At 40.5% G+C, this 25,415-nt stretch overlaps 1 non-coding gene across 1 annotated transcript; it reads left to right on the plus strand.

Moving 5' to 3' along the window:
• The first annotated feature begins 922 nt into the window (after positions 1 to 922).
• LOC141624480 (small nucleolar RNA R71) lies at positions 923 to 1,030 on the plus strand. Its single transcript, XR_012534287.1, has one exon. It is a non-coding gene; the product is annotated as a small nucleolar RNA R71 (small nucleolar RNA).
• Positions 1,031 to 25,415: the final 24,385 nt, after the last annotated feature.

Genomic DNA, 25,415 nt, shown 5'->3' on the forward strand with positions numbered 1-25,415 from the left:
CTTGGGCATGGGTGGCTTATCATATTTTGTACCACTCCTCAAGGTAATAGCATTGATGGTAGCATGTGGTTGTTCACCTTGAGGTGGTAATTTACCCATTTTTCTTTGAGAGCTAGATGCGGCTAGTTGAGCCATTTGTTGCTCTAACATTTTGATTGCGGTATTATGAGTTTGATCACTCTTTTGTATTTGAGCCAACAATTCTGTTTGGGTCTTAGCCATTTGTATTACCAAGGCCTCAAGTTTACTCCCCCCTTGGTTGTTTTGTTGGACATTTTGGGGTGGTAGACCTTGGTTTGGTTGGAAGTTTTGTTGTGGTGGCCTTTGTTGTTGGTTTAGATTTTGATAGCCCGATGGGTAATTGAACCTTTGTTTTGGAACATAGGCATTTTGTTGTTGTTGTGGTTGAGGCACAAAATTTTGTTGGGGTTGAGGGTTAAGCACATTGTTGCTTTTGTAAGACAAGTTCGGGTGAAATTTTGTGTTTGGGTTATATGTATTTGAAAATGTACCCGGAAGATATGAACTTTATCTAAAAGTTTGATAAGCATTTGTCTCCTCAATAGTAGCTTGGCATAGAGCGGTGCAATGACCCGCACCTTCGCAACCTTCGCAAACAATAATTTGACTAGTAGAGGATACGGCATTGAGTTGCTGAATTCCATTTTGAGCCTCCAACTTTTCTGGGAGCAATAAGATTTGAGCTTTCAAAATGATAGTGTCGGAAGCTTCCTCTTTACCTTCGATGGGTGTACTCCGAGAATTGACATATTGGGCATCATGAATCGCCATGAATTCAATTGTGGCATGAGCAATATCCGTGTCAATTTGATCAAACCGCCCATTGTTGGCGGAATCAAGAATTCTTCGGGACTCAGCACAATATCCATTGTAGAATGTTATAGCTAGGAACCCAGCATCCAACCCATGACGTGGGCATTGCCTTTGCAACTCCTTGTACCTTTCCCAAGCTTCATATAAGCTCTCACGAGCTTGTTGACGGAATCCCGTGATTTGGCTCCTTAAAGTTTGAGTTTTCTCCGCCGGAAAAAACTTTTGATAGAAAGCAAGAGCCAATGTTTCCCAATTTGTGATTCTCATGGCGGTGCGATCAAGTCTATTGATCCATAGTTTTGCCTTGTCCTTCAAAGAGAAAGGGAAACGAATTTCCCTTATTTGGGGTTGAGTGACACCCGTTTGCCGAATCATGGAGCAATAGTCACAAAAGTTTTGAACATGCAAATTGGAATCCTCCAAAGGACTTCCTCCAAATTGCTTCCTCTCCACAAGGCTAATGAAAGCCGGTTTGATCTCGAATTCCGAGGCGGTAATTTGAGTAGTTGTAATACCGGCCGGAAGCATAGCCGCGGTGGGCTTGGAATGATCGGAAAGTTTCACCATCTTTTTAGTTGGAGATGGTGGTGGTCGTGGTGGTGGTGGGGATAATGAACTAGAAACTTCCTCCTCTTCAAAAGCTTTAAGATCGTCAAAGTAGGAATTTCTTGCACTTTCAATTTTCACGGGAGAAGCGGCCTCTTTAATTTCTTTCCAAAAACGTCGTCTTCTACGCAAAGTTTTCTCGGGCTCGGAATCCGGTGAAAGCAATTCTCCAACACGAGAAGACCTGGGCATAGGACAATTGTGACACCCCCATACTCCAAGTGCCTTACCAGGACCACTTAAGGTATGGAAACGTCGCCATCTCGGTTACCCGAGGCAATGATAATTATAAGACAATAATGAAAAATACCTAAAAGTAAATACGGTTTAAAGTGATTGCATTTCAACTCCAAAACTGTTAAACTGAAATACAAAGTACTCAAAACGGTCTACTGATAAAACTACCAAAACTACAAACATCGTCTGACACAGCGGAAGACTTCTAACTGCCACGTGATGACTTATACCAGCTATCCCATACGCATCATATAATACCTGCTCAACAACTGCTCACCATCCCCGAATGGATCACCACAGTTTTTAAAACATTAAAACGGGGTCAGTACTAATTACACACAACCAATCCACAACGAAATAAGTACACAAACACCTCAACAACACAGCAATCCTCCAAACTCCATAATCAATCTCCACACAACTGACTACACACTAAAGTGTGTAGTCCTGCCAGAGTACCCATCGCAACAAGTACTCCACACCGCCAGTGGGGGACCGCAGTCGTACCCACCAAATCCCCGCTTATCACCACTGAGCAATAAACCCAAGTTTTCTTAATGTGCACATCCTCTCCTGTGGCGGGTTCCACAGAGGGCGAACCAAGGGCATGAAGCCACTCCCACAAGTGACTCCACTCAGCCAGGGACGTGCCCCAAAGATCACAGACCGATACAAACCAATCAACAGTATGAAAACAACAACCGTCTAACAACTCAACAATACAATCAATCTTTAATCACAACAACCATCACCACACATTATGTAACTAATACTGAGTAGGGAAACCCTACCTAAAAACAAAAAACAGAATCAGACGATCAAGCAGCTAAATCAGAATCTCTCCTCAACGAACCCTCCTCCTCCTATACATACATACATATAATTACTACTGTATCATATAAACCACCAAAAACCCCCAAATCACCCAATTAGGGTTTAACCAACTTTAACAAAACGATATGAAAATTATACGTAAAGCTTACCCTCGACGCAAGGATCACAAAGGTATAAAGAACGACGAAAACCGACACTCCTAGCTCCGGGATTCACTAATAATGCGATGAGATGAATCAACGTAACTTAGATCTTCTCCTTTTTGTGATTTAGGTTTGCAAAGGTGTTTTAGGAAAAAGATGACGAAACATTATATATTAATCCGCATTATTAACAAACCCGTCGCAAATCACCCGTTAACCGACTTACTCGATCGAGTAAGTCACTTACTCGATCGAGTGACCCTTACTCGATCGAGTGACCCTTACTCGATCGAGTGTCAAGCTTACTCGATCGAGTACCTTACATGCAGTTTACTGTTTTGCGTAAAAACATACTTACTCGACAGAGTAAGCCCCACTCGATAGAGTACCCCAAGAAATATAAAATCGTAGTATTACATTCTTCCCTCCTTAAAAAGAACTTCGTCCCCGAAATTCAAACCACAAACAAACAAAAACAAACATACTAACACCTCCCGGACACAACAACATAACCAAAACTCAACACTAAACTTCCCATCACACCTCCCAAAACAAAACTCAATCCGACTCAAGGCAACTACTAATTGTAGCAAAACCAACATAAGACATACAAAACTCTATGAAAACATGCAAAAACTTTGTGCGACCATCTCCTACCCCCCTAAAAGAAACAAGGTTACGTCTCTGTAACCATACATACCTTATCAAAAAGAGACGAATACCGTTCCCTCATAGCCTCTTACGCCTCCCATGTAGCCTCCTCAACCGCATGGTTAGACCAAAGAACCTTAAGCAACATTGTCTCCCCATGTCTAGTTTTCCTTACCTTTCGATCAAGAATCTGTTTTGGCACCACAAGATAAGATAAGGACTCATCTAGTTCGATGTTCTCAACCTCTAACACATGTGATGGATCACTAACATACTTCCGCAGCTGAGACACATGAAACACATTATGCACTCTATCCAAAGCAGACGATAAAGCTAATCGATACGCAACCTCACCCACACGATCCAATATCTCATATGGTCTTATAAACTTCTGGCTCAGCTTCCGTCTCTTACCAAATCTCATGACCCCACGCATAGGAGACACTTTCAAAAGAACCTTGTCCCCAACCTGAAACTCTATATCCCGGCGATGCAGATCTGCATAACTCTTTTGTCGATCCTGGGTCGCTCTCATCCTCTGTCTGATCAGCTTAATATGTTCCACCATCTCATGTACCATCTCTGGTCCTAAAACCACTGCCTCAGCACTATCGTCCCAACAAATTAGACTCCTACACCTCCTCCCATATAAAGCCTTAAATGGTGTCATGCCAATACTGGTGTGATAGCTGTTGTTGTAGGAAAACTCAATCAAATCCAACCTCTGCTCCAAGCTACCACCAAAATCCATAACACAAGCTCGCAACATGTCCTCTAAAGTCTTGATGGTCCTCTCCGTCTGGTCATCTGTCGCAGGATAAAATGTTGTACTCATCTTTAAGGTAGTTCCCAAAGACTCCTGCAACTCTTTCCAAAACCGTGAGATGAACCTCTAATCTCTATCAAACACTATATCCTTAGGCACCTCATGCAAGCGAACCACATTCTTCCGATAAGCCATAGCTAACCGTATCTTGGTCCATGTATCTTTCATTGGCATAAAATGAGCTGACTTGGTCAAACGATCCACTATAACCCATATCATGTTATTATCCTGTTGACTCTTCGGTAAACCCACGATAAAATCCATAGAAATGGACTCCCACCTCCACTCAGGTACCTCAAGAGACTGAATCTTACCTTGTGGTCGTCGCTGCTCCCCTTTTACTCTCTAACACGTCAAACAACGAGCCACGAACACAGCTGTTTCCTTTTTCATCTCCGGCCACCAGAAAGTCTTCTGCAAATCTTTATATAACTTGTCACCGCCTGGATGTACCGAGTATGGTGTGCAATGAGCCTCTGTCATGATTATCTTTTTCAACTCCTCATCGTTCGGAACACACCACCTCCCCTCAAATCTCACACTGCCATCTGTATGAATAGAGAATCTAGACACTGTCCCTTTCTCTACTCCAGCTCTCCACTCTTCAATCTTGGGATCCAACGCCTGTTTACTGCGAATATCTTCATAAAGGTCTGGCTCCACTGTCAAATCTCCTATAGCATCCCCTTTATGGATCATATGTATCCCAAACTTCCCCACCTCATCTTTCAATCTCATCAAAGACACGGTCGTGCAAAGAGAATGCACGCTCGTCCTGCTCAAAGCATCTGCAACCACATTAGCTTTCCCTTCATGGTATATAATATCCATGTCATAATCCCCAATCAACTCCATCCACCTCCTCTGTCTCATGTTCAACTCCTTTTGAGTGAAGATGTACTTGAGACTCTTGTGATCTGAAAACACCTTAAAGGTTGCCCTATATAGATAATGCCTCCAAATCTTAAGAGCAAACACAAGTGCACCCAACTCCAGATCATGCGTCGGATAGTTCTACTCATAAGGCTTCAATTGCCTAGAAGCATAGGCAATCACCTTCCCATTCTGCATCAACACACAACCCAACCCATTCTTTGAAGCATCTATATACACCTCAAAATTCTCACTCCCTTCAGGTAATGCTAAGATTGGAGTTGTGGTCAAACGCTCCTTTAAGGTTTGGAACACCGTCTCACAACTTTCATCCCAATGAAACCTGTTCTCTTTTCTCATCAAAGCTGTCATAGGTCTAGCTATCTTGGAGAAATCCTTAACGAACCGTCGATAATACCCTGCTAAACCCAAGAAACTACTGATCTCTGCCACATTCTTTGGTGCTTCCCACTTGGTAACTGCTTCAATCTTTGCAAGATCCACAGCTACCCCTTTCTTTGAAATCACGTGCTCCAGAAAAGCAACCTTCTGTAACCAGAACTCACACTTGGACAACTTTGCATACAACTGGTTCTCTCTCAAGGTCTGCAACACTATCCTCAAATACTCCTCATGCTCCTCCTTAGTCTTAGAAAAGACTAAGATATCGTCTATAAAGACCGCCACAAACTGATCCAAGAACTAACAAAAAATCCGGTTCATCAAATCCATGAGCACTGCAGGTGCGTTAGACAACCCAAACGGCATCACAACATACTCATAATGACCATACCTCAATGTAAAAGCTGTCTTCGGTATGTCTTCTTCCCTAATCTTCACCTGATGGTAACCCGACCTCAAATCAATCTTGGAAAAGACTGCTGCATCGTTCACCTGATCAAACAAATCATCTATCCTCGGCAAAGGATACTTGTTATTTACTGTCACTCTATTCAGCTCCCTATAATCGATGCACAACCTCAAGCTCCCATCTTTCTTCTTCACAAACAGGACTGGTGCTCCCCATGGTTATACACTAGGTCTAATGTATCCCTTCTCAATCAGATCATCCAGCTGCTTCTTGAGCTCCTCCAACTCCTTAAGACCCATACGGTATGGTGCCTTAAAGATTGGCCTTGTCCCCGGTTTCAACTCAACGGTGAAATCTGAAAACTCTCCCACCACTGGTACTTGCTCAACTGCAGGACTCTCCATACGGTGATCTCTCACATGACACAGGATCAACGGACACCCCTTCCTCAGGTAAGACTTCAAGGTCACTGCTGCAATCAACTTAACTTTGGGTTTGACAACAAACCCACGATAAGACACATTAATCCCCTTAGGACCTCTCAGAGAAACCTTCTTTTGATGACAATCTATCTTAGCCTTGTACTTTCCCAACCAATCCATCCCAACTATCATCTCAAAACCATCTAAAGGGAACTGCAACAAGTCTACTGGTAGATCAACTTGTCCAACTAACATAGAAACACCTCTATACAACCGCCCACATGATACAGACTCCCCCGAAGGTATAAAAACTTCTTCTCTTACAGACTCATACTCACTCAAACCCAACCGTTTAACATGACTCGATGATACAAACGAGTGTGACGCTCCCGAATCAAACAAAACCAAGGTAAAAACTCTATTAACAAGAAATGTACAGGTGATAACGTGAGCATCATCCTCAGCTGCCTTCTTCTCCATCATAAACAGCTTGCCACTGGTCTTCTGCCCACCTCCCTTGATAGTACTAGGTGAGGTAGCCTGCTTAGCAGCCGACCCTTGGTTGTTGTTGTTGTTGTTGTTCGTCGCCGGACTCTGATATAAATTACTGCCATTGTGGTTAGCCTCACCGTTGTTACTCTGACCTCCCCTGTTGTTCCATGACCCAGCCGGCCTGTTGCTAGCATAGCTCTGCGCAGGACCCTGCGAGAAACTCCCTTGTGACGGTCTCTCGAAACCCTCACTCACCGCACTGGTGCACTCATGCCTCTTGTGGCCCACACCGCCATAGTTATAACAGGTCATACCCCAACTACTATCACCACCACCACGACCACGCCCATAAGAAGCCCCAACACTAAACCCCGAGCCCGATGAATATGCTGTTACCTGGTTATGACCACCCTTCTTGTAGCTGGACTAACCACCACCCTCGCTCTCAGCTTTTCTCTTCTCAGCACCCCTCTCCTTGGTCATCTCAACTAACCTCTCAGCCCTCCCAGCACGCTCATAGACCTCCTTCACATCTGTTAGAACTCCCACCGTTAACTTCTCCATAATTTTGGGGGTCAACCCCTTCTCAAATCTCAATGCCAAGTTCTCTTCACTCAGTCCCATGTCCTCAGCATACCTGGACTTCTCATTAAACTTGCGGTAGTACTCAGCCACCGTCATCTCGGATGTCATCTTAAAATCATCAAACTCTTCCCTCAACTTACTACGCACATGCTCTGGCACAAACTCACGCCTCATCGCTTTCCTGAACTCATCCCAAGGTATCGCAGGTAGCCCCTGCTTCATATACATCTCCGAGCACTCACTTTAACCTTATCCCACCACTCACCGGCCGCTTCCCTCAAGTAGAACGCATCTTGTTCCACTTTCAACTCCTCCGGGCAATGGACCAACTCAAGAATATTCTCCATCTCTCTATGCCAATTATCCATCAGAATTGGCGCCCCTGTCTCGTTATACTCCTTAGGGTTGAACCTAGCTATGTAAATGCTGATCTTGGAGTGATCAACATCTTTGGCATTTCCCACTCTTTTCAAAGCATCTGTGAGAGCATCCTGGTCCTCCAACATCTTTACTATATCATCAACGGTCATACTCTCTGCTCTAGCATACAAAGCGTTCCTATTTGGCGGCATCTTGTAACTATATAAGAGAAAGGTAAACATAAACACTCATCCCACATCTCAAAACACGCATACAACCTGTATAGAGCCTACTCGATCGAGCCTCTCAACCTACTCGATCGAGTGCCTCGACTTCAGAACCTGATCATAAACTTTTCTAAAACATACTCGATTGAGCCTATAACCCACTCGATCGAGCTGGCCCTACTTGATCGAGTGCCACCACTTACTCGATCGAGCGCCCAAAAACTTGCTTCTGCCCAGAAAACACAAAACTACCTACTCGATCGAGTCAGACCCACTCGATCGAGTCTCTCACCTACTCGATCGAGTACCCCCCACTCGATCGAGTCATGCAGAATCGTATACACTACCCGCATGTTCATCTTACTTTCCCAACTTTCTATACTATTATCAAAACGACAACAACAACATATATATACGCAACTCTTTATATTCTCAAACAAAACAACTTTACTCCCATATTTCTAACATATCACGTTATAAATCAAACATCATGCCTTCAATCATCCAACATACAAATCACATAATCATCACCTTTTATTCCATACCTCATATCCTCCACATTCATGCATCCACCGATTCGCACCACATGTTATTATATAGATATGCAAACAAGAAAATGACACATAATGATCCCGACACGTACCCCATGTGACCGGTTTAAAATTGTAGGGCGAGTTCGCGACTTTAGGACGTCTCCCAAGCCTTTGCATTAGCTCCTACAACTTCTACCCCGGGTTCATTTTAGTTTGACTCCCTATGTTCATTAGGTTCATTGGTTACAGGTTTCAGGATCGTCGCTCTAAGACCACTTTGTGACGCCCCCATACTCCAAGTGCCTTACCAGGACCACTTAAGGTATGGAAACGTCACCATCTCGGTTACCCGTGGCAATGATAATCATAAGACAATAATGAAACGTACTTAAAAGTAAATAAGGTTTAAAGTGATTGCATGTCAACTCCAAAACTGTTAAACTGAAATACAAAGTACTCAAAACGGTCTACTGATAAAACTACCAATACTACAAACATCGATTGACACAGCGGAAGACTTCTAACTGCCACGTGATGCCTCATCCCAGCTATCCCATACACGTCATATCATACCTGCTCAACAACTGCTCACCATATCCGAATGGATCACCACGGTTTTTAAAACATTAAAATGGAGTCAATACTAATTACACACAACCAATCCACAGTAAAACAAGTACACAAACAGCTCAACAACACAGCAAACCTCCAAACACCATAATCAATCTCCACACAACTGACTACACACTTAAGTGTGTAGTCCTGCCAGAGTACCCATCGCAACAAGTACTCCACACCGCCAGTGGGGGACCGCAGCCGTACCCACCAAATCCCCGCTCATCACCACAGAGCGATAAACCCAAGTTTCCCTAATGTGCACATCCCCTCCTGTGGCGGGTTCCACAGAGGGCCAACCAAGGGCATGAAGCCACTCCTGCAAGTGACTCCACTTAGCCAGGGACGCACCCCGAAGATCACAGACAGATACAAACCAATCACAACAACCATCACCACACATTATGTAACTAATACTGAGTAGAGAAACCTTACCTGGAAAGCAAACACGGAATCAGACGATCAAGCAGCTAAATCAGAATCTCTCCTCAACGAACCCTCCTCCTATACATACATACATATTATTACTGCCGTATCATATAAACCACCAAAAACCCCCAAATCACCCAATTAGGGTTTAATCAACTTTAACAAAACGATATAAAAATTATACACAAAGTTTTTCTCGACGCAAGGATCACAAAGTTATAAAGAACGACGAAAACCGATACTCCTAGCTTCGGTATTTTCTAATAATGCGATGAGATGAAGCAACGTAACTTAGATCTTCTCCTTTTTGTGATTTTAGGTTTGCAAAAGTGTTTTAGGAAAAAGATGACGAAACATTATATATTAATCCGCATTATTAACAAACCCGTCGCAAATCACCCGTTAACCGACTTACTCGATCGAGTAAGTCACTTACTCGATCGAGTGACCCTTACTCGATCGAGTGTCAAGCTCACTCGATCGAGTACCCTACAGGCAGTCTACTATTTTGCGTAAAAACATACTTACTCGACAGAGTAAGTCCCACTCGATATAGTACCCCAAGGCACATAAAACCGTAGTATTACAACATCAATCTCAAGAAATTTGTAAGCAACGGTCTCAAGGAACAAGTGTTCCTCAAGACGAAAGAAAACAAGATAGAAATCAACAATTCTAAACGTAATAAAACTGTGCTCCCCGGCAACGGCGCTAAAATTTGATAGGCTTTTTCGCACACCTAATCAAAGATAAATTTCCCTTGACATAAATTAATGTACTATGAGGGGTCGAATACAAGGAGACGGGAATTGCGTTATGAAAAGCTATCAATAGACTTCTATCAAGGCCGATTACGATTGGTTTGATTGTTTGGTTTGGTAACTATTAAAATATATATATATATATATATATATATATATATATATATATATATATATATATATATATATATATATATATATGATTAAAATATATATATATATATTCATGTTAAACTCGGAATAAACAACATTGTCAATTGTTTAGGCTTAAAGACAACCACCTCTCGGCCTTATTGTCAACCATAGACCGGGTCCTAGAGAACTCTCGTTATGACTAGGTCGTCCTATTAACACATGCTTAGTCTAATTCAATTCTGTGCCTCTCGACTTATAGAACGAATTAACAAACTTAATCGATGAATATGGCCACTAAACAAAGATTAATCGTGACGATGCAAACATGTGATAGAAACAAATAGACAATATTACATCAACCTAATTTAACATTTACATATATTAATCATGCATGGCTTCCCTAATCCCTAGACAAAAGGGAACTACTCACTCATGTTGGAAATGAAACTAACAACAATGTATAAAATGATAAACATGATATTAATATAAATATAACTAAATGAAATTGTAGAAATTATAAATAAACTAAGTAATGATAATATATGAAAGGTGAGATTACTAATGATGAGAAATGTAGTAAGGAATGCTAGTGATAAACTTGATAATGAAATGTGATAACGAACTAATATGAAATCCTAGTAACTAAATTATAAATTGTAAATTAACGATAATGGAAATGCAACAACGAAATTACCGAAACAAAAACTTGGAACTTGAATGGAAGAACAAACCCAAATGACAAAAGAAAGATTGTATTGAAATAAGAGCCAAATGCTTGAACCAAATTGTTTAACAAGAGCCAAATGCTTAACAATATTAAAACTAATATGAAAGCTAAGAGAGAATTTCTGTGCTTAAGGCTAAGGAGAGTAAAATTATGTAAGAAAAGATATTCTCCAATGACGGATTAAGGCCCCTATTTATAGTGAAATAGGGGCATAACGTAAAAGTCCAAGAGCAAGCAAACCCCGATCGGGGACAGGCCACCCCAATCGGGGCCGAGTGAATCCGACTATTTATTCTTTAATTCTTGATTAAATGCTTAAAGGGATTCAAAGTATGCGATAAATATCCCTTAATGCACCCGGGTAAATGCTTAATATCAGAACTTAAGAGCATCAAAGAGCATCCTAAGCTTGATATTTTCCACATGAATTTGGACTTCTCATTGGGATTGACTTTCACTTCTCTTGTTTTGGGCTCCAATCTTCTACTTATCATCACACTTGCTTCTACTTAGCTTTGTGAACTTTGGTGTTTGCTAAAATGACGGGAATAAGCTACCAAATGCTCATAATCCTACAAAATGCAACAAATACAAGCAACACACCTAGAACACAAGAATAGTTCATAAAAACACTAACAAAAGAGCGATATTCAATCAAAATCGAGCTAAAATAAGGGGTAAAATCCTATATAAAATGGATACATCAAGTCTTTTAAGGTTTCTTCTGTGATAGCTTAATATTGAATGAATCTTAGGTCTTGCATTTTATTGCTTATATAGGGCAGCTCCTCAGCTAGGGTTCCTTGCTTGCTCCTCAAGACTCCGGATTTTGACAATGCTCAGGATTCTATTACTCCGTATTTGGGCATGTCGGCACACCAACCCAAATCAGGCTCCTCATCACCCCTTACCACGCCTGGGCCATAATGCTTTCAGACCTGCTTTCTTATATGTGGCCCATAGTTAGAAATTGGGCCTAATAGTTTGGCCCCAATTTTCCGCGAAAGTCGTCTTCTAGCCTTGAGCGGGAAATTATAGTGTATCGTTGAGCAACTTCTTTCACATACTTCTCCACTCCCCATAAACCCTCATTTAAATCCTAACTTTTTTTCATTTACTCCTTATCCGTCTCCCCTTTCAACTCCCCCTTCTCTCTCATCAATTATTAATAAAAAAACCCTCCAAATCCCCAAAAACCTTTGACAGTCCGAGCATCTCCTCTGATCGTTCTCACCGCCGGCACTGCAACAACTCCCTCGAATTCCAGGTACTTTGTTTTTCCTTTTTTTCTCCCAATTTATCATGGGTAAAACTCGACAATCTTCCTCTTCGTCTGCCCCAATTGACCTTACACCAGACGAAACCTTCCCTTCCTAAGGTATTCTTAAAAAACCCCATTTTTGCGACTCCATCCTCACCCAAAATGATATCCCCAGAATCAAAGCATTTTTGGGTTTGGGAAATGATGTGGTGGTTCGTATTCTTGGCTCCGGCCAGAAAGTTGATGCCATGCGCGAGGTTGGGTATGCCTGTACACATACCCCTTCGTTCTTGGCCTCAAATTCCCTTTTCCACCGATGATTCAGGAGTTCATTCGCCTGAACTCCCTTCCTATGGCTCAAATTTCTCCATACGCATGGAGGATTCTTCTCTCAACTGTCGCCCTGAATAATAAACTGGGTGCTGAGATTGGACTAGCAGATCTGGCTCATAGGTTTGAGTGCTGATCTCTAAGAAATGGCCAATATACTTTCAGGGCCATGGAGAGGACTGAGAACTTCTTCCAATCTGCGGCCAAAGGCAAGGTTGACGGTTGGTATGAGGGATTTTTCTATATCAAACTTTATTCTATCCCCATGGACGTTGACTACCTTTTTGGGCGCTGGATTCAAGCTAAAAGTAAGTGCACTTTCATGCCTCTTTTCTGGTTTCCTTTGTCGCTTATGCTCCTTACCCTTTGTTTGCCTGCTGAATTCAAGAACCCTGCAAAATTCGCAGACGAAGATACTTCTGTCGCCAAGCTCTTCTCTATCCCCGAGGAACAAAGGAGATTCCTTGCTCTACTCTCTAGTCCTATTGTCTCTGCCTATGAAGAAACCATATCTTCTGGTAAGTGTCTGCCTGTCCCTATGCCCATCTTTTAACATTTTAATTTTGATGACCCTTGATCCTCTGTTTCCTTACCCCTGAGGCTATCTACCTGCTCCCTGGAATTTTTAGGAAGTACCAGGCCAGCGCTTCCGAGATCTTGATGCGCCAGGCAAGAAAAAGGGTTACTAAGTCTACCCCGTCTCCTACCTCCTAAAAAAGAAGATCCACCCCAATTCCTGCACCTGAACCGATAAAGGCCACTCCTATTTCTCATGCTCCTGGCTCCCCTCCTCATGCCGACGACCACCTGATTCGCCTCCCTGCTGGGTACGGTGATGCGGTGCATATTGCTTATTGGCCTTTGATGGAGTGCCTCATGATGCCTGCCTGCTCTCAGATCTTCGATGAGACAGGCCCTCAAGAGATGGTTGATCAAGCTGATGAACAGAGTTTCGTTGTAAGTCTGCTCTGCCTTTCTCTCTTTCGTTTTTATTATCATCCTGCTGTTCTTCGCTCCCCTGACTACTTTCTACTTGCCCCCAGGCTCTGCAATGTTCTATGTATCTCCGTAATATGCTGAAGAGGGCTAAGACTAAGTGCCTGGCAGCAGTGGGAAAGAAAAAAGAGATTTCGGCTACCTGCGCCAAGCTAAGGGAGCAGCTTTATGCAGCCAAGAAGGAGAGGGAGGTAGCCAACGACCAACTGGCCTGGACCCATGAGACCAATCATGTCCTGACTGCTGGGCTGACAAAGGCTGAGGTTTGTGTTGAGGAGATGGCTGAGCTGGCCAGGAATGTGGGAGCCTTCACTGCCTTCGAGAGGAGAATTGACTGCATTAGGGCCTACACTGAGGGGAGGCACACCACCTAGAACTTGGAGGAGGAGATGAAAGAGTTTGCTCGTGCTTTCTCCGATGGAATGGATCTGAGTGATCTGTGCCCTTCTGAGGTTGAGGTTGTCGAGTCTGAGATTCTTGTCATAGATGTCTCTGAAGCTATCTCTCGGACGGATGCCGTAGAGGAGGCTGTGGCACATGAGACTGGTGGTGATGCTGCTGTGATTCCTAGGGCTGATCAGGTATCTGCACAGGAGATCTAAACAGAGCAGGGGATACAGGGCAATGATCAGGCGGCTACTATTGAGAGGTTTGACCTCTCATAGTTTTTTTTTTTTAAATTTATCTTATAATGTTTTGGGGACTTTGTCCCGTGAGGCGCAAGTTTTGTAATTATACTTTGAAACTTTTATTTTGCTTCTTTGCCAGCGCCTGCCGGTGTGCGGGCCATAATATTTGGTATTTGCTTTGGGCAGCGGATGCCTTTATTTTGAAAACGCCATAGGTCTGGCACTCAGGCCTTCTTTATCATGCTTTGTTATTTCCTTGGTCATATGACCTCTTCGTTTGGGATTAGAAACCCCCCCTCCTGATTTCCCAGGAGCCTGTCCTGGTACCAGGTTTATAGCCCCTGGTCATTATTATAGTGCGGGTGTTTGATAAAATATTTTACCCATGACGTAAAATATTTTATCAATAGGATGGCCTTTTCGTTGTCCTTTTCTGGCTAACAAGGGTTGTTGCCCCCGTGGCTCTAGTGTTGTACTGTGTGCATGCACCCATGTATATGGCCCTGAGATCTTATTGCCCTTAACGTAGCTTTGCTTTTATCTGGGATTAACGCTGAGATGCAGGTGGTCTTTGTTTCGCCATGCCCTGCCATCTCCAGTCCGTACGCCCTCCATGTGGTTGACTTTGTCGCGTCTGATTATCCCACATGTCAGGGATCGGACCATCAATACTTACTCTGCCTGACAGACAAGTGATGTTAATACTCAAAGCCTTTCTTCCAAGAAGCATAAAAATCCCAAGCAGCACAAATTACTTGGCTTACACTACTTGGCTTTCAAAACGACTCAATTGTTCAAAAATAATTGTTGAAAAAATGGAAAAACAAACATATCAAAATTAACCATAACTTAATAAGTATAATATATACTACCCCCCCCCCCCCCCCTTTTTTTTTTTTGCTTCACGGATTGTTGAAATGTCCTCTGTACACTAAATTCCATCACCTTGTCAGGCAAAGTACTGTTTCAGATAGCGAATGTTCCAGGATTTGTACAGAATTTGACCGTGCATGGTCATCAATCTGTATGCCTCATTCCCATCAACACTTTCAACCTGACATGGTCCTTCCCATTTGTAAGCAAATTTTCCTGCTTTTTGATTCTTAGTGTTTTCAAACACCCTTCTTAGCACTAGTCCCCCTACTGCGAGGGTCCTAACATTGACGTTTTTGTTATATGTCATTGCTACTGATTTCTTGTATGATGTCATGGGTATGTAAGCGCTTTCTCTTAGCTCATCTACTGTGTCCAGGTTCCTGGTCCTTTGTACCTGGTTCTGCTCCTGTGTCTGACACCCATATCTATGTGTTGGTACCAGAACTTCTAATGGAATCACAGCTTCTGCGCCAAACACCGGGTTGAATGGCGTCTGTCTTATTGCCGTTTTTGGTGTTGTCCTATCCGACCAAAGCACCAAAGGTAACTCATCAGCCCTTTTGCCCCCAAGCTCCTCTAGCCTTTTTTGAGGTTCTCTACTATGATTTTATTTCTGGATTCTGCCTAACCATTTGTCTAGAGATATCGGGGAGCAGCTTTTCTCAACGTTATGTTTCACCGCGAGCAAAACCCTTCAGTGTTGTCAGATATGAATTGGGATCCGTTGTCACATATGATTTCAGATGGTATTCCAAACCTGCAAATGATGTTACGTTTTATAAATTATAAACGAGATCACCTGAGATTCCTTTACCTTAGTCATTGCTTCTGCTTCAATCCATTTTGAGAAATAGTCTGTCATGGCAAGCATGTATACCATGTTCCCTGTGCCCTGGGCAGTTTCCCTACGATATCCATCCCCCACATCATGAATGGCCATGGTGAAATGATGGGATGCAATGGTTCTGCTGGTTGATGAATGGCTAGAGCTGCTCTTTGACACGAATCGCATTGTTTGACGTAATCTATGGTGTCTGCTCTCATCGTGGGCCAGAAATACCCCTGTCTTAGGGCTTTGTTGGATAAACTCCTGTCCCAGCATGATTCCCACACTCTCCACTGTGTATATCGTGCAACACTGTATTAACTTCCTCCTTGTTCAAGCACCTTAGGTAGAGACCTGCCAAAGATTTCCTAAAAAGCACATTATCTATTAACACAAATCTGGAGGCCTTAATCCTGAAACTCTGAGCCTACTTTCTGCCTTCTGGGGGCTTTCCGTCCTTCAGCCATTCTACGTAAGGTTTTCGACAATCAGAGCCCATTTGCTGGTTCTCATCCGATACCAGGATTCCAGCCTCGTTCACATGTTGTGCTTGGGCTGCCCTCTCTTGTTCATTTTGATCCACCTCTTGTTGTATTGTCGGGACCAGTACATGGGTAATGGGTATACTGGATAACTTTACGGGCTTGAAAGTAGCCCCTAGCATAGCTAAGGCATCTACTTGCACATTCTGGTCCCCTGGATCTGAGTGATCTTGAAGGACCTGAATTTCAGTTTCTGTTCCATGGCTATTTTCAGGTAGGCTATCATTTTGGAATCACGTGCCACGTATTCATTTTACACATCGTTTACCACAAGTAGTGAATCACTGTATACCCTCAGGTTCTTGACATTGAGTCTCTGCACCATCTGCATCCCAAGTATGAGTGCTTCATATTCTGCTTCGTTGTTGGTGGCTTTGAATTTACACTGGATTGCTTGGACCAACATGTCTCCTTTTGGGGATCGAAGGATCAGCCCTACGCTAGCTCCCCTGGCATTTGAGGCCCCATCGATGTATAAAGTTCAGGTGTCGCCTTCCTAGTTTTTGCATAATGTCAATCCCCCGTTATCTGCCTCTACCTGTGTAGCAGGGCAGAAATCTGATACGAAATCTGCTAGCGCCTGGGACTTGATCGCTGTCCTGGGTTCAAATTGTAGGTCATACCTACTTAGGTGGACTGACCATTTGTCATTATTCCCGATAACTCAGGTTTCCTCATAATCGTTTTCAGGGGATAATTAGTTACTACGTGGATGGTATGAGACTCAAAATATGGACGCAAGTTATATGAACCAGTGACTAGAGCAAGAACCAATTTTTAAAAGGACTATCTTCATGTTAATCCAATATACACCGCAATATCTTTGTGCCTTTTTGTCTCTATGATTATCTTCATGAAATTTTCATTTATAATTTGTGTAATCAAAATTTAGTTATTGTCTATTTTGATTTTCAAATAATTTTATTTTATACCATCATATTCATGAACATGTATATCATTTTAAATATTTTTTAGTCAAAATCAAAATAATAGTGTATTTTATATTAATTTTAGGAAAAATTACAAATAACCACCACGTATTTGCGTCTTTTTACAAATTACCGCCACGTATTTCTAATTTTACAAATAACACCCTACCTTTATTGTATATTCCCCAATCACCACCGTATTTTTTATCCGAGCAGCGTTTTTATTATTTTCCGTCTTGTTAGGTGACGACTTAAGTGAAATGCCCAAATTACCCTCCAATATTCAGTAAAACACCCTAATTACCCCATATACATTTCATTTTCCCAGTTCAATAACCCTAAAATCCCCAAATTCATGTCATAAATCCCCATTTTTCTGGAGATGCCCTAAGCTGCAATCCTCATTTAGAGAATTTAAAGATGCCTTTGAACATCAAATTGTTTTTACTGCTCTACGAGCTAATTTCAACTCTTTTTCAACGTCAAATAAAGGGACTGAACTTGGTCAATTTCCATTTACGACATTTCTGCCATTAATACTCTCTCCGGTTTTAAATGGTTGAGTCCTTTGCTGTCTTGACCATTCACATAAGATGCATCTCAGGGAGCTATAATAATTGATATTTGCCTTCATAGCTAGCTTTTTTAAATTGGGATCAGAATTGGGTGATTTTTCTTAAATTTGGGTTTTTTGAGATTGATAACTTCATCAGAATCAACAAGAAGGGGACCCTTCATCCACGGAACAGTAGGCATTCGAATTTTGGTTTTATCTGGAGTTGTAGCTTCACTATTTTCCTGACTATTTTTATGTTCATCCTCATATATTGTTGTTGTTGATGTTGTTAGGAGATGAAATTGGCGGATTTTGGGGGAAAGTAGGAAGTGGCATTTGGGGAGAGAGAATTGAGGAGTTTAGGGTTCATTCGATGGATTGCAGATTGGTGGTTAAAGAAGGAATTTGGGGATTTAGGGTTATAGGATTGGGGAAAATGGAATGTATAAGGGGTAATTAGTGTGTTGTAGTTAGTATTGGAGGGTAGTTTGGGTATTTCACTTAAGTCGTCACTTAACGAGACGGAAAATAAGAAAAATGTTGCTCAGGTCAAAAATATGATGGTGATTGGGGAATATACAATGAAGGTTGGGTGTTATTTGTAAAAATAGAATTACGTGGTGGTAATTTGTAAAAAGACGCAAATACGTGGTGGTTCTTTGTAATATTTCCTTAATTTTACTATAATAGTAGAATAGTATTTATTGGACTACATTTTTCCTAGGCGTGGATCTTATAGTCTAATATTATAGGAATGCCTCATTAAAAAACGGTGAAGAATTTACAAATTTTCACTACATATTAATCTAAATGTTTTTTTTTCTTACTGTAAACAATTACAAATTCTTTTACTTTGGTTATAAAAAAACACATTTAGACTCAAGATTGTTTTAATTTTGACCCTAGTCGTAGTCGGAATATTAAATCCGTCCAGCTAACTTGATGTTTCATAAATTGTTGATTTTTCGCACCCCCTCTGTTCAAATCCTAGAGCCGCCGCCACTGCCTAAAACTAAAACTTTTAGCACAATATCTACATGAAAAATTTTTGATCATTGTAATCGAACAGGATTGTGCAAGTTTTATTTTTTGGATTATTTCATGGGAATAATCCGACCTATGCTCCTCTTTCTTATATTAATCCAACCTATGTTTTAACTCATATTAATCTGACCTATACACTCATTTTTCTCACAATACACCGGGTAACCGACTACTTGTTTTGACGGTCACACTTCAAAATAAAAATAAAATAAAAAATCATTAAAGCAACAATAACAGTGGCTTCATCCTTTTCAATCTTCCTTTACCAATCTCTTTCCCCAGATCTTTAATTTTCCAATTATTTCCAATCTAAAATGCCACTTGAACATATGTCTATCCATCATCCTTTATTTCACAAAATTTCAGAAAAAAAAGAAAAGAAAAGAAAAGGGATGTGGATCTAGAACATGAAAGTAGAAAGCAAAGCAAAACCGATGAAAGACCACCGGTAACTGCAACTTTTTGTTCAATGAAACGACACCATTTGAGGTATGGTGGTAGAGGGAGTGAGTTCATCAGCGACGGCGGCGGACCCCACAGCGGCGGTAGGAGTGACGACGATAGTGGGAATAGTTGTAGCGGCGGTGGGCGGTTTAGTTACGGGGGATGATGGAGAGGCAACGGCGTAGAGGTGGCAATCGGGTCAGTCGGGTCGTGTTTGGGTCGGGTCACGTCGGGTCATGTCGGGTTCGGGTTATGTCGGGTCAGCATACCCTTTCGGGTTGAGTCGGGTCGGGTTCGGGTCGGTATCGGGTCGGGTCATTTCGGGTCAAATGATGAATCGGGTCTGGTCGGGTTTGGGTCTGGTCTTTATCGGGTCCGGTTACTTAATCGCATTACTATAATTTTTTACCATTAAATTTAGTTTTTAACCTATTATTTGGTTTAATTACTTCATTACTAAGTCAAACATATCAATCTAAACACAAAATCACTTTCATTTTGATCAAAATTAAGCTTAATAATTGTCGGGTCATCAATTTAATCGGGTCAACATCGGGTCGGTTCAATATTGGGTCGGTTCTGGGTCGGGTTCGGGTCACTGGTAATCCGGTCATGTCGAGTTACGGGTCGTCATCGGGTCACTTCAGGTCGATTTTGGGTCCTGTCGGGTCAGGTTTGCTCTGGTTCGGGTCGGGTCAGACTTGCCAGCTCTAGCAGCGGGTGCGGATGAAGGGGACTGAGCGATGGCGTCACTGCGACAACATCGAGGATGGCGAAAAGGGCGGCGAATAGTAGACTGGAATTATTGTTAAGATTAATGGGACTAGAGCCTTCCTATCTTAATTTGCAAAAGGGGTCATCTGTGGTTTTGATTGAAAGCTACTTTCACATTTCTTTTCTAATTTGTCTTGATTTTTACAGCCTCTCTAAACCACCGGCATATTTGTTCATATCTATCTTTGATCTGGGTACTATTGTTGAGGAAAATTAACATCCAAAAATTTGGTCATGTTGAAAATCATTGAGTACAACAAAGAAACGATGATGCGGTGGTCGTGAGCAGTAAGATGGAGGATGTTAGGGATTTTAGGAATATGATTTTTTGGGTTTTATTTTAATTTGGGAAAAGTTGAAGGAAGAAGATAAATTAGTCAGTTTAGTGAAGAAGAACAAAAAAAAAATAGGGCCTATAAACTATATGACCGGAAGCTTTATAGGTTATAATAGGTAATAATTAGGCTAAGTTCAATGAAAGATAAATGAGTGTATACCTTAGATTACTATGGGTTAAAACATGAGTTGGATTAATATGAGAAGGAGAGGAATAGATTGGATTATTCTTATGAAATAACCCTTCTTTTTTTATCATTAAGTTGAAGTAGATCATACAAACATTAATATGCAAAACTAGCTTCCCCTTCCATATAATTTGCCTGGTTTTGTGACTTGTGAGTGAGTGACTAGTTAAAAAAAGAGGTAAAAAGAGCGGAATGCCTGGAACTGGCATCCACGTGAGTAGGAGTAGGAGAAGTGGCCTTGTCCGTACGTTGTTAGGGTAGGAGTCTAGAAGGGTACGTACCCTTCCGCCATTCCCGACATTACTGCTCCCTCATAGTCGTTCATTTTTTCACTCTTTTCTTTTTTATGGTAGTCGAATTTTCTTCCTACTTTCCTTTTACAGAAAGGTTTGTGTGGTTCAAATTCTTGTACAAGTGGGTAGAATGTTTTGTGTGGTCTAAAATTATTTCCTTCTTTCTTGTGCAAAATGGAAGGAGAAGAAATGAGCGACTAGGAGGGAATATTTAGTATTTACACTATTGTATAGTAATTCCTCCATTTCATTCAATTCTGTACATTTGCTTTATACACGCACGTGTATCAATACTCGTTTTCTTTCGTTCATATCTTTAGTTACTCCCTCCGATCCAGACAGATGTAAACATTTCCCTAAAACGGACGAACCAGACCAATGTAAACATACCATATTTGGCATGGAAAATGACAAACTTACCCTTACATCCACTACTTATTTACAACTTTACCATCCACTCACCCACTCACCAACTACTTTTTTAATCCACCTAAATCCATGTGGCCCCAATCAATATTTCCTATTTTACCCCTCACATTTCCACATTTTCTTAAATAACCACTTTTTGCTTATATTTACATTTGTCTGGATCGGAGGGAGTACATATTAGTAAAAATTATAAAAAAAAATTGATATTCGCAATGTACTTAATAAGACAATTTAAACAAGATCTCACATGACTATTTTTTATGCTATATATTAAAAGTTGTATCGAAAATTCTTTCCACCTAATAATGCCCAACAAAAACATAGAATTAATTGAAATGAACGAGTATAATAAGTTGTTCCACTAGTATAGTTATAGTAGATTGGAAGTGTCACTAGTGTATAAGACTAATAGTGTGTTCAATGTTAGGAAGTACTCCGTACTTGATAATTAGCTTCCTCTGTATATTCTTTTGGTATCTTCTTTATTTTTGTTTACTGGCACCTTACTTTTAGGAAGCATAAAATATGAAAGTATGAAATAGTACACCCTTTGTCAATTGATACAAGTTGAATCGTAAGATTTTACAAAATTAAGATCCTACTTAAATCGGGATAGGTCACGACCTTTTGGATCGTAGAATTCATGATTTAAAATTTCGGCCGAGACGTATCTGTATCGGAGGCGGCCAATATGAGATATCTTGTGTATCGGGAAAATTAAAAACAAGAAAGTATCGACCGAGACGACCGATTTATAACGTGTATCGGCCAACTCAACCCGATACAGCCCGCGATGAACCCGATATTAACGAGTTATAACTTGTACCGGCCAAGTTTTTTAATGAAAAGCTCTTAGAAACTGTACGTATAACATTGGTCAAATTAATTATCCGAAATAGAATTAATCTTAACTTTATATAAAATAGTACAGTCAATAGATGATGAAAATTGAAATATGTACAAAAGCTTATAAAGTAAATATCACCGTGATAACATCGGTTTGGAGCGCGACGGCCACGCCGCGACCACGATCGCGACCAATAACGCGATTTAAAACCCTGGTAGAATCGCGACAATGACCATGTGAATAATCCCTTAATATTGATATTGAAATTAGGCTTCTTGTCTACACTGCATGCATGATTGGACGTAAAATGCTTGAAACCCAGCTATTGCTATTGATCTCATGCATTGGCGCATGAAAATTAGGGAGGTGAGGTGGCAATATGCATGTGGCGTAGCGTAGTCAACAACTCATAAGTTAAAATGGCAGTCGGAAGTCGGAACAGCCCTTGATTTCATTTTGATTTGATTTGATTTGATTTGATTTATAAAAAATCAGACACACGTGCAAAAGCTGTACTATCTACATTTAACAATTTAGCGACTTCTTTCAAAGCTTGACAACACATTGTCTACCCATACATCTTTCTTCTACATCTATCATGATCTACCCTTCCCTTTAATTCTCCTTCCATATTATAAATCAATAGGTCTTGGTATAGACGGGTGGGCGAACAGACGGGTAAAAACCTCTAATAAAATGGGTAGGTGGGGCACCCCATGTGCTTTTCACTTTATGGCAAATGAGTATTTTGTGAGGAAAAATGGTATCCGTCTATACGTATAGACGGATAATGTCCGTCTAAAATGAGAATTTGTGATTATAAATATCAATTGGTCTCCCTTGTAACGGGTTACCATTTGTGGCGGATATTTTGTGAGATAAAATGGTAACAAAATGGGTTAGTGGAGAAAGGGGACCACATGAATAGTGTTGTAGAGAGAGAAAAAGTGGGTACTTTGTGAGGTAAAATGGTATCCGTCACTCAAGAGTGACGGATAGGTGCCGTCACAAACAAGAATTTGTGTATAAATATACCTGAGTTTTAATTAAAATGTGGAACGTAGTATTTGTCACCGAGTACATATATATCACCTTATTTAAACGATTTATATTCGACCACTCAACTTGTTTATTATTATTAATTAATCGATTCAATTATGAATACATAATACTAAAACTAACCCTAAACCTTATTGTCAATTGATTTCTCGGTCATTTGTTATCCTTTTTCATTTTAGGGTGTCTCAGTCAATTGTCGTCCTTTCTATTCTAGGAATGTATTTGATGAGTAATTTGATCATTCACACTAAATTTAGTTCACTTGTCATCTAATAATTAGCTCTCACCTCTTCTTTTCTTGGTCTTTATGGCAAAACCAAAGGACAACAAATGACCGGGACAGAGGGAGTACATATCAAGTGTCTTAAGGACATACCTAACATGTAAGTCTGATCAATAATAGTAAGTGTGATCTTCATCTAATTATTTTATTTTAAAATTGTTTAATATAAAAATACGCCAATTTAAGACAGAGGAGGAATGGAGGATATACGTAACATGCAAAATTACAACTATTTTTTGGTACATACAACGAATAGACTATAACCTATATATCTATATATTACCCTAGCTAAATTTACAGATGTTGCATGATTATGCTCGTATAAGAGGGCCCTTTATATTCCATGCAGAAAAAATTGGACTAATTGGCGGATTGCATAGCATTTCTGAAGATGAACAGAAAATAAAATAAGGCTACATATTTCAAAAGAGCTAGATCAACGACAAAAGGGCAAGTAAATGCAAAAAAGTGAAGAATGGTAAGACCATTCCCAAGTAAGGTCACCGACTGGGTCGTGACCTTGTTGGGTCACCTTAATGACACCTTAAATTAGGATCAAGGGGTTAATTTTGGTGACCTTCAACTACTCAGGGTCAATTGGTGACCTTGAGTTGAGTTGGTGACCTTGTTGGTGACCCGCTAGGTGGCATACTCCCATTGGCTGAAAACAAAAAAAAGGACAACCGTCAAAATAAAGAGAAGGTGACATTTGGTTGAGTATGATGACCCGGTAGGTGGCACTCTCTCATTGGTTAAAAAGTGAAAAATAATTGGGTTGGTGACCTAGGTCGTGACCTTCTGCTTGAGAGGATGAAAGTGGGTCAAGATAATTAAGGTGTGATAATGAGGAAAAATATTGGTGACCCGATTAACTCGACCTTCTGCTTGGGGATAGTCTAACAATTCATATACCCTATACACAAACGACAAAAGGGTAACTAAATGCAAAAAAGTGAAGAATGGTAACAATTACTCTCTCCACTTTTTTATATATTACGTTTTGAATTTACGAGGTAAGCCTTTGAATTTAATATTTACAAAAATATATTTGTTCAAAAAATATAAAAATGGTACCATTAAATTCCTTACGAAAAACTCTTTCATATGAGTATACATATCATAATATTTAATCTTATATTTTAAGAGATATTGAAAAGAGAAGGGAGTGTCTCGAAATGTGAGAAAATCATATATAAAAAAATAGAGAGAGTATTACGTAAAACCGTTTAAGATAATCAATGTATATATATATATATATATAAATACTCATTATTAATAGCAATAAACGAATATTTAATAAATTAAAGGATCGTCACATATTCTCATATTACTTCATAAGCCAGGCATGTTCTGTAATTCGTAAAAAAAGTATAGAGATGAAGATGGTGAAAAGTAGGGTGAAAGATGTATTAGTGTACTGTAGTAGAGACAAAGATATAGGGGTAAATAAATAGTTCTCATCATTTGTTGTTCTTTGATTTTGGCACAAAGACCAAGGAAAAAGGAGAAAGTCAATTATTAAATGACAAATGGAATAAATTGAGTGTAAATGATCAAATTATTCATCAAGTTTATTCTTAAAATTGAAAAAACAACAATTCAGTGACAACAACAAAATAAAATACACAAATTCTTATTTCAGACGGACACTTTTGGTCTTATTTGTCAGACG

Source organism: Silene latifolia, chromosome X (genome assembly GCF_048544455.1).
Source record: "Silene latifolia isolate original U9 population chromosome X, ASM4854445v1, whole genome shotgun sequence".
Classification (NCBI taxonomy): Eukaryota; Viridiplantae; Streptophyta; class Magnoliopsida; order Caryophyllales; family Caryophyllaceae; genus Silene; species Silene latifolia.